Raw genomic sequence first — 8787 nt, 5'->3', positions numbered from 1 at the left:
GGAGACACCAATTAAGTGAGCAGGGTATTAGGCATATGCTCATTTCCACACTGAGGAAAGTTGGGACTTAGTGTTAATGGATGTAGCTATTTAAAACTGACATTGTTAGGAGGCAGGGGTGAGTTCAACATTTATACTTGGGGAAAACAGGACAGAGGGAGTCTCAGATGAATTTCTTAGACCCTGAAGTCCCCCGGTGATGCTTTATGAAAATGTATGTCCACTCAGTGAGACAGAGTAATCAACTTTGAAATGGAGCACCTCCCCAGCTCCTTCCTCAGTGCACCCAACACTTCCTTGTTCCTCAGGCTGTAGATGACGGGGTTCAGCATGGGGGTGAGGATAGTGTTGAACATAAAGAGTGCCTGGTTTAGGATGGGGGTGTAGGAAGTTCCAGGACTCACGTATATCAACATGGCTGGACCATAGTAAAAGGTTACCACAGTCAAATGGGAGGAACAGGTGACCAGAGCTTTGTTTCTCCCTTCAGGAGAGTTCATTTGTACGGCTGCCAGGAATATGAGGGTGTAAGAGGTCAGAATGAGGCTTACAGGGACAAAAACCACAGCAACACTGGTCACCACTACCCCTTTCTCATATGCAGAGATGTCTTTGCAAGATAGCTTCAAGATGGCCTTGACCTCACAGAAGAAGTGGTGGAGCTCCCCGGTGGGCTACAGAGGGGAAAGTGTATGAAATAGGCTGGGTGGAATAGAGATGCCAGAGCCCCTCCCAACTAAGAACCAAAGACCATCTACTGGGAGACCCAGTGACTTATAATGACTGGGTACTTCAGAGGGTGACAGATGGCCACATAGTGGTCATAAGCCATGAGGGGAGTAGGAGGCATTCAGTGATTCCCAGGGTCAGGGTGAAGAAGATCTGGGTCCCACAGCTGACCAGGGAGATTTTCCTCTTGCCTAATAAAAAGTTAACTGCCATTTTGGGGACTGTGCTGGAGATGAAAGCCAGGTCAATGAAGGAGAGGTGGCTAAGGAGGAAATACATGGAGGTGTGGAGGCGAGGATCTACCTAGATGAGGAGGATCAGGGTGACATTTCCTGAGATGACAATGGTGTAGATCAGAAGGATAACAGAAACAAGGACACTAATATGTTTCATTCCAGGGAAAAGGCCCAGGAAAATGAAATCTGTGCTCAGGGTCTTTTTGCCTGTCTCCGTGGTTTCTCCTTATTAGCTTCACCTGAAAGATATTGGAGGATTTCAAAACACATCTCTACAAGACAAGAGAATTAAATCAGGCCCATAATATATAGTAACTGATTCCATATCATGCAATCTTTTTTGGGGGTAACTGGAAACAGAATTTTCTCCATAAGGTGTTGAAACACAGAAGAGGAATTAACTACTGCATAGGAAATGACACTTACTAGATTTTCTTCCATCACAGTTTTAACCCCTCATATCTTCACTATTTCTATTCATCATCTAATTCACCACTTCTGAGAATATTTATATTCATGCTTTTTCATATTTATGATTGTATTCCAAGTCACTTTTGGCATAGTACAAGGGATTCTTTAATAAAAGTGTAATAAATTCTGGGATTGAGTATACTAGAAAAAAATGTCTTCTTATTTTAAAAAACAACAATTATATTTTGGGAAACCCTGATATCAGATATTTAACTTGGTGTTCAAGTTCCTTCAAGGCAAGGACCTTGATACATTGTGGGTCCTCAATAACATTTACTGGTTCAATAGATTGTGGTCTTATAGTCTCTCCATCATCAACTGTATTCAGAGTTTCAACAAAGGAAGAAGCTTAAATTTAATGTCTCCAAGAAAAAGGATGAGAAAGGGCACACTTTTAAAAGTTGATGTATATCTTTGCTGCATTTCAAGGTCAATACAATAAAGTTTTATTTCATCTATAACTAGATAAACAAGGAACTTCAGTGAAAGGTTTTCCTGCTTCCACCTTGCTGCCCTTTGCATTTCTACCCTGCTGTTCACATCCACCAGAAAGAGGGATTCCCAAACATTTGAGGGAAGAGAGTACCTACTGTGAGTGTTTCATGCAGATGAAGGGTTTTATCAAGCCCTGGAGAGTTCCATGAGTATCTGCTCTGCAGTTAGCAGTCACTCAAATAGTACGTGGGAGCTACTGCCCAAACCTGGTCTGTTTTCGTTTGCTAGGCTGCTGAAATGCAATATACCAGAAATGAGTTGGTTTTTACAATGGGTATTTATTAACTTGCAAGCTTCCAGTTCTGAGGCCATGGGAGTGTCCAAATCAAGGCATCACCAAGTAATTATTTTTCCCCAAAGACAGGCTACAGGTGATCCTCGACTCCTTTGTCATATGGCAAGGCATATGGCAGCAGCTGTTCGTTTCTTCCTTCTCGTTAGGTTTTGTTGCTTCAACTTCTTGCTTCTCACTCTCTTTCCAGAATTTCATTCTCTTATAAAGGACTTCATTAAGAGATTAAATCCTGCCCTGGGCCTTAATTACAGAAATAATCTAATCAAAAGACCCTTAACTGAAGTAACCTAAACAAAAGGTCCACTCCCCCCAAAATGGAATAACTTTAAGAATGTAATCTTCTGGGGTACATCCACCTTCAAACCATCACATGCTCTTTCCAGTTAGTTACTTGAACCTCTTTGAAACCTTGACTCATGGCCCTTGATCTTTACTGTGGTCCAGATAGAATACAGGTTAAAGTGCAAGTTTTAGGTCCCATTCCTAGAGAGAGATTTGGATGTTTAGATCTAGGATGGGCCCCAGAAACCTACATTTTCAAGGAGACCTCAAGTGAATCTGATGTTGGTGAGATGTGCCATGCTCCAGCCCAAGGTGTGGGTTCCCTTAGTTAGTAGAGACATATGTAAGTTCTATTACATTCTTCTCACAGCCAAACAGGCACAAGGATTAATTGGTTTCCATGCTTTTTCCTAACTGCATTATTAAATGAATTGATGGGCCCCTTTTGATAACTGTAGAACTCTGAACCTTTGACCAGTTAGAATAATTACAATTGTTCTATGCCATTTGTTCACACTGGTGAGTTGAAACTTATGCCTGATAGAATGATGTTACATATTCTGATGTAAATACATCATGCATGCACAGATGACAAACATGCTATGTATTTTAATTTAAATTTCAAATTAAGAGTCTGCTGCTTCCAATAGAGATTTCTCCTCAGAGTTAATTAAATTTAACTATTGAAATGAACTGAGGGATCTGAATTCGCAGGGACCAGTGGATGGGAAGGATGCAGGCCCTCTCAAGGAGCAGATGGTAGAAACAGTGAGAGTAAAGCAAGAGCAGTTTGCATGTCAGGAACTACTGAGTGCCAGGAGCAGATGAGTCCCACAAGGATAAGGAAGAGGACACAGCCCTGGCTGCTGGCTATAAGCTTAATTTCCTCTGCCTCTCTTTCTGCTTGTCATTCTGTGTTGGCCAATCCAAGGGCTTCCAACAGGCCTGTAACAGTGGCAGGTTTTCCTGAATGGTCTACTCTAACAGCTTATCAATTGAGAACTCTATACATAACTCAGTTTTTAATAAGAATTGCAGCAGGAACTACTCGGTGCATAATTTGAAAGTGATGAATGGATTACATCAGAAAGCTCATGAAGAAACACATAATTTAATTAAAACTCAGGCTATTGCTATTTTTATGAAAAATGACAATTGTAAATAAAAAGAAGACATAGAAAGACCTCAATTAATGTATGCTTTCCTTTAAAACTGAAATTGTTTATGATAATCTTTCAGAAAGATACTTTCCATTCTGTTTGTCAATACTTCAGCTATAACCACAGGATAGAGAAAATTAAGAATTAAATGCAACCTTTCTAATGAAGGCCACAGAAAAAGTAGCTGAAAGTGATAGAACAAGAACAATAACTTCTTCATGATAATGAAATGAAACTGAAGCTAATTCAAATAAAAGACAAAATGTTACTGATAGCCAGAGGTAATTGAATCCTCAGGGGGTTTGTATGCTTACTGATATCTCACGAGAATCTCTTCTTATCTAAGTATAAACATGGAAACTAAAAGCAAGATCTTGATTAAAGAGAGGAAAGAGTGGAGACTCTTCAAAGTGGAAGAAAGAAGTAAAGAGAAGAACCACTGAGAGCAGGAGAATTTTATTTTAAATAGTATTTTAAATAATCAGCCGGTAGCTTCAGAAAAATATTGATCTTGAAAACAAGCATTATGGCTTTGAGAAAAAGGCAAGAATCTGTGATTTAGTGTGAGGAGATATGGAGGAGGAAACTGATCTAAAATACTATTATATTACAAATTCAATAACCCAAAGAAGTGTCATGTTAAAAGATGGAAGAATATGGAGAAACTAAAACTGATTTGCTCACACCATGAATACTGTATTTGTAAAAGTTTGATTAAACAAAGAGAGCTGTATATTTTGATCACTGCATTTGCTTTAAATTTGCTGGTCTTTGATACACTTTAATATTTTTGTTTAAAGCATTATTTTATTTTTCTGTAAAACAAAACATTTTAACTCATTTGAGGATTTGTGCTATAAGAGTAACACCATGGTACTTATAATGTTACTTGAGTAATACAATGCCATCACTGTATTTTTAAAAATATTTTTACTTTGATAAAAAGTAAAATCTTTGAAACCTGTTCCTTTCAATACCTTCACTCCCAAAACCTTCTCCAATTAAAAAAGAATGAAAATGTGACAAGAGAAAAAACTATATTAGCATATGTTGCTGCTGCAGGCTGACCTCATCCCTGTAAAATGCACATAAAAATGAAGTTTACCAATCAGTGAATAATAATAGGCCTTTGACATAAAAGTCAATTATTTGATTTATGGCTTTAACATGCTACTTAATTACCAACACGTGTGTTTATAAAATAATAAATGCACAAGGCAATCTATTAGTTATAACATTTAATTTTTCCTGTAAAGAAAATAACTTGAAGATAGTAATAAACTTAGGACAAAATGTGTATTATTAGCATGAAGAGCTGCATGTTTCATTTAAGTACATTTTGACTTAGGCTCAAGTGTTAAAATTTTGACCCAGTTAGTTTTGAATAAAGCTTATTTATAACCCAGAGCCATAAGCATCAGATTCTCTGATACATTCATTCAATAAACTAATATGGAACAAAATGGTAATCTGTAAAAGCTTAAATTTGTATTAACTGTGATTATTTTAACATCTATGAAAAATACTATATAGACAAGAGCATAATTATTTTACTAGGCAATTTTGAGTTTTTACACCCATTTTATTCATTAAAGGATTTAGTCAAAGGGTAATAGAATTTAGTATCTCTAGTTACATGTGCTTTATTAAGAAACCGAGTGAATATGCTGTGTATATTTTAGAGTACTGAAGTATTTGTAAATATTGAATGCTAGTATTTTATACTCTATATTCCATTTACCATCAAAGTTTTATATATTAATAAAAGAACTGAGTACCAGTTTATGTCCTTGCATAAAAAATTAAGGACACTACCAGTGTGAAATAATTTATCAATTCAATGAATTCTCTTATCAAACCATGCAGAACACAGTCAAACTGGTGATTTGATGTAGTTGACTAGTCCCAATATCTCAGACTTTCCAATCAGTAGTTTTATAGGTACATGGTTTGAATTTTACTAAGCCCTGTCAAGAATCTTCCTAAATAAACCATAGTATGATTTTCACAATATTAATTATTTTTACACAAAGATGGTAGAAGTAATAAAAGATGTTTTGAGTTCAGTGAGGGTTAACTCTGTTCTCCATAACTTCACCATCAAATTTAATGACAGCGAGGTAGCAAGTTGCAGGCCAAATTCTGCCCACACACAGATAGGTATGAACTAAGTGTATATGCATGATTAGGAAAGCTCATGAGAAACAGTTCACAAGACTGGTTCAGTGGGCCCAAGGAAGCTTCAGCTCAGTTCTTCCACTCTGACAATAACATGCATAAAAATCCATTCCAGGCAAACACGAGGAGTGAGAGGCAGGTTTCTGCCATCCAGAAAGCAAACAGAATAGAAAGTTTGAACCTGAATATGGTATGGATAGGGTATTTAGCCTATGATTGTATCTAATGATAAGCCATATATATTGTGGAGAGTGTCTCTAAAATATTTTCTAGCTAATCCACACATTAGGTATATATTTCAGTTCACTTGTAGGAGCTCCTTTCTACTATTTACCAGGCTAAACAAGCCCCTATTATGACTAAAATCTTATATAGTAATCCATATACAAATTACTGGACTTCTTGAGAAAAACAGTTAAGACATGCTGGACTTACAGGTAGTCTACTATAGAACTATTATGACTCTAGCAATGCAAGAAATTGTATCATTGATGTGCAGACAGTGGCTGCAGGAGTTGCTGATGGCAGGGAGAGGAAAGAAGAGGTGTGATGTGGGGGCATTTTTGGGACTTTGAGTTGTCCCAAATGATATTGCAGGGACAGATGCAGGGCATCATATATCCTTCCATAACCCACTGAATCAACTGGGGGAGAGTGTAAACTACGATGTAAACTATAATCCATGTGGTGTAGCAGTGCTCCAAAATGTATTCACCAAATGCAATGAATGTGCCAAACTGATGAAAGAGGTTGTTGATGTGGGAAGAGTGGGAGGTGTGGAGAATGGGGTATATCGGAACCTCATATTTTTTAATGTAACATTTTGTGTGATTTAGGTATTTAGAAAAAACAATAAAAATTATATTTAAAATTTCAGCAAAAAAATAAAAAAGAGATAAAGTAACCAAGGAAGAAGGAAGAAAAAATAAAAGGAAAACAAATAAAATATTAAAACAAAAAAAGATACACTGGTCTAGCACCTCAGGCCTCATCTAGTTCAAAATTTTATCATCCAAAAATTATTCCATGCCAAATTTATTAATGATTAATTTCACATTCCAGCTAATAACTTTAACATTATTCTTTTTCTCATAAGTTCACCAGTATTTTGGAATTCTGAAACTCATTTTTTCTATTCTGTTCTTTTTTTTTTTAAGATTTATTTTATTTATTTCTCTCCCCTGCCCCTCCTCAGTTGTCTGTTCTCTGTGTCTATTTGCTGCATGTTCTTCTTTGTCTGTTTCAGTTATTGTCAGCGGCATGGGAATCTGTGTTTCTTTTTGTTGCGTCATCTTGCTGTCAACTCTCCATGTGTGCAGCACCATTCCTGGTCAGGCTGCACTTTCTTTTGAGCTGGGCAGCTCTCCTTATGGGGCACACTCCTTGCACGTGGGGCTCCCCTATGTGGGGGGCACCCCTGTATGGCACGGCACTCCTTATGCGCATCAGCACTGAGCATGGGCCAGCTCCACATGGGTCAAGGAGGCCCGGGGTTTGAACCACAGATCTCCCATGTGGTAGGCGGATGCCGTATCCACTGGGCCAAGTCTGCTTCCCTGTTCTTTTTTTTTTCAAATTGGTCATTTGAATTGATTGATGGTATAAATTAAATCTAACATGTTACACCCCAATTCTGGTTTCTGGAGCACAGACTCTTATTGACAATTTATCCTGCCATCCTTTTGACTTCTAAGGTGTTAAGTAGCTCTAGGAGGGATTAAAATGCCAGTGTTACTTCTCAGTGAGCTGTCTTGGGTAGGACATGAATATTTCCTGAGGACTGACTGGGTAGAGCATATATGACCTTTTCAGGAATCTGTGAAACCATCTTGCATGGGAATTCAGAAACTATTTGTTTTTAATTCACTTTATTTGCCCAATTATGGCCCAACTCACTCACTGGGTGACAGTGTTTGGATTCAATTTAATTACACAATGTAGTTGGCAGTGGAGGAAGGGGAAGATAAGCTCAGGGAGTGATTGATAAGAACTACCTAGGAAAATCAGCACTTTTCCATTGAGCTCCAGTCACTGAATACATTATTTTGTATTGCATCTTGCAGTTACAAACATTATCTGACAGGCACAACAACTTTTGGGATATAGACAACAGGTGTTTTCCCCTATATTATAGTAAAGGAAATCCATATTCTGAGAAATCAGTCATCTGATGGTCAAAAACAAGTATTGGAGTCTACTGGTTTTGATCAATTATACTTTCATCTCAAACTACTCTCCCTTATGCATGTAAGAAGGTAGGATTACAGCGATTCTCATCTTCAATTTCATGTAAATTTATTCTTTGTTTAACTACAATAACAACAAAAGCTAAAGTCATTCATTCAAGTAAGGAGGATGCCAATGGAAAATTTAATCAGAAATTTTCTCTTCTCCAGAAGGAAATCAGCATAAGTGATAGCCTTAAGAGTAAGTTTGAAATGAAAGAAGTGTTTCTGAAGAGGTGGTTTGACATTATAACAAATGATGGAAGTAGATTGCTGGTGAATAGCTAAATGGCATTACAGTGTAAGAAAGGGTATGGGGAGGAGATAAGGATTGCTCTTCTCTGAAGGCATTATAGCTAAACAATTTTGTGAGCATGTTGTTAAATCTAGAGGACAGAAATAGTAGTCAATCTGTGCCTACAAAGAAAACATTTATAGACTATATTCTTGAAAGCAAAGAGAAAATAGGAATCTAAAGAACAAAAATTGTCCAGGGCAATAGAAATATTAATGTAGGAATTACACATGACAGATTGAAAATAAATTACTGAGAAGAGCAAAGCAGTATGTGGACATCAGGAAAAAGAAATATGGTAGAAGTAGGACCAAAATTTGATATGTGCTTTGTTTGTGGGATTGAATGATGTGTAATTAACTATGGAGCATTCTGTTTAGGTAACAGAAAGGTGTGCATAAATGTGTTTTGTAAGCCATTG

The 8787-nt window shown here is 37.2% G+C and overlaps 2 pseudogenes; one reads left to right on the top strand and one right to left on the bottom strand.

Moving 5' to 3' along the window:
* Positions 1–224: 224 nt before the first annotated feature.
* LOC105744415 (olfactory receptor 2T27-like) lies at positions 225–2644 on the bottom strand (annotated as a pseudogene).
* A 161-nt stretch (positions 2645–2805) lies between these two features.
* On the top strand, positions 2806–3816 carry LOC131273716 (telomeric repeat-binding factor 1 pseudogene; annotated as a pseudogene).
* The last annotated feature ends 4971 nt before the right edge of the window (positions 3817–8787 follow it).

This window comes from Dasypus novemcinctus, chromosome 16, assembly GCF_030445035.2.
Source record: "Dasypus novemcinctus isolate mDasNov1 chromosome 16, mDasNov1.1.hap2, whole genome shotgun sequence".
NCBI lineage: Eukaryota > Metazoa > Chordata > Mammalia > Cingulata > Dasypodidae > Dasypus > Dasypus novemcinctus.
The sequence above is the reverse complement of the archived record's forward strand: the minus strand, read 5'-3'. Positions and strand labels throughout refer to the sequence as shown.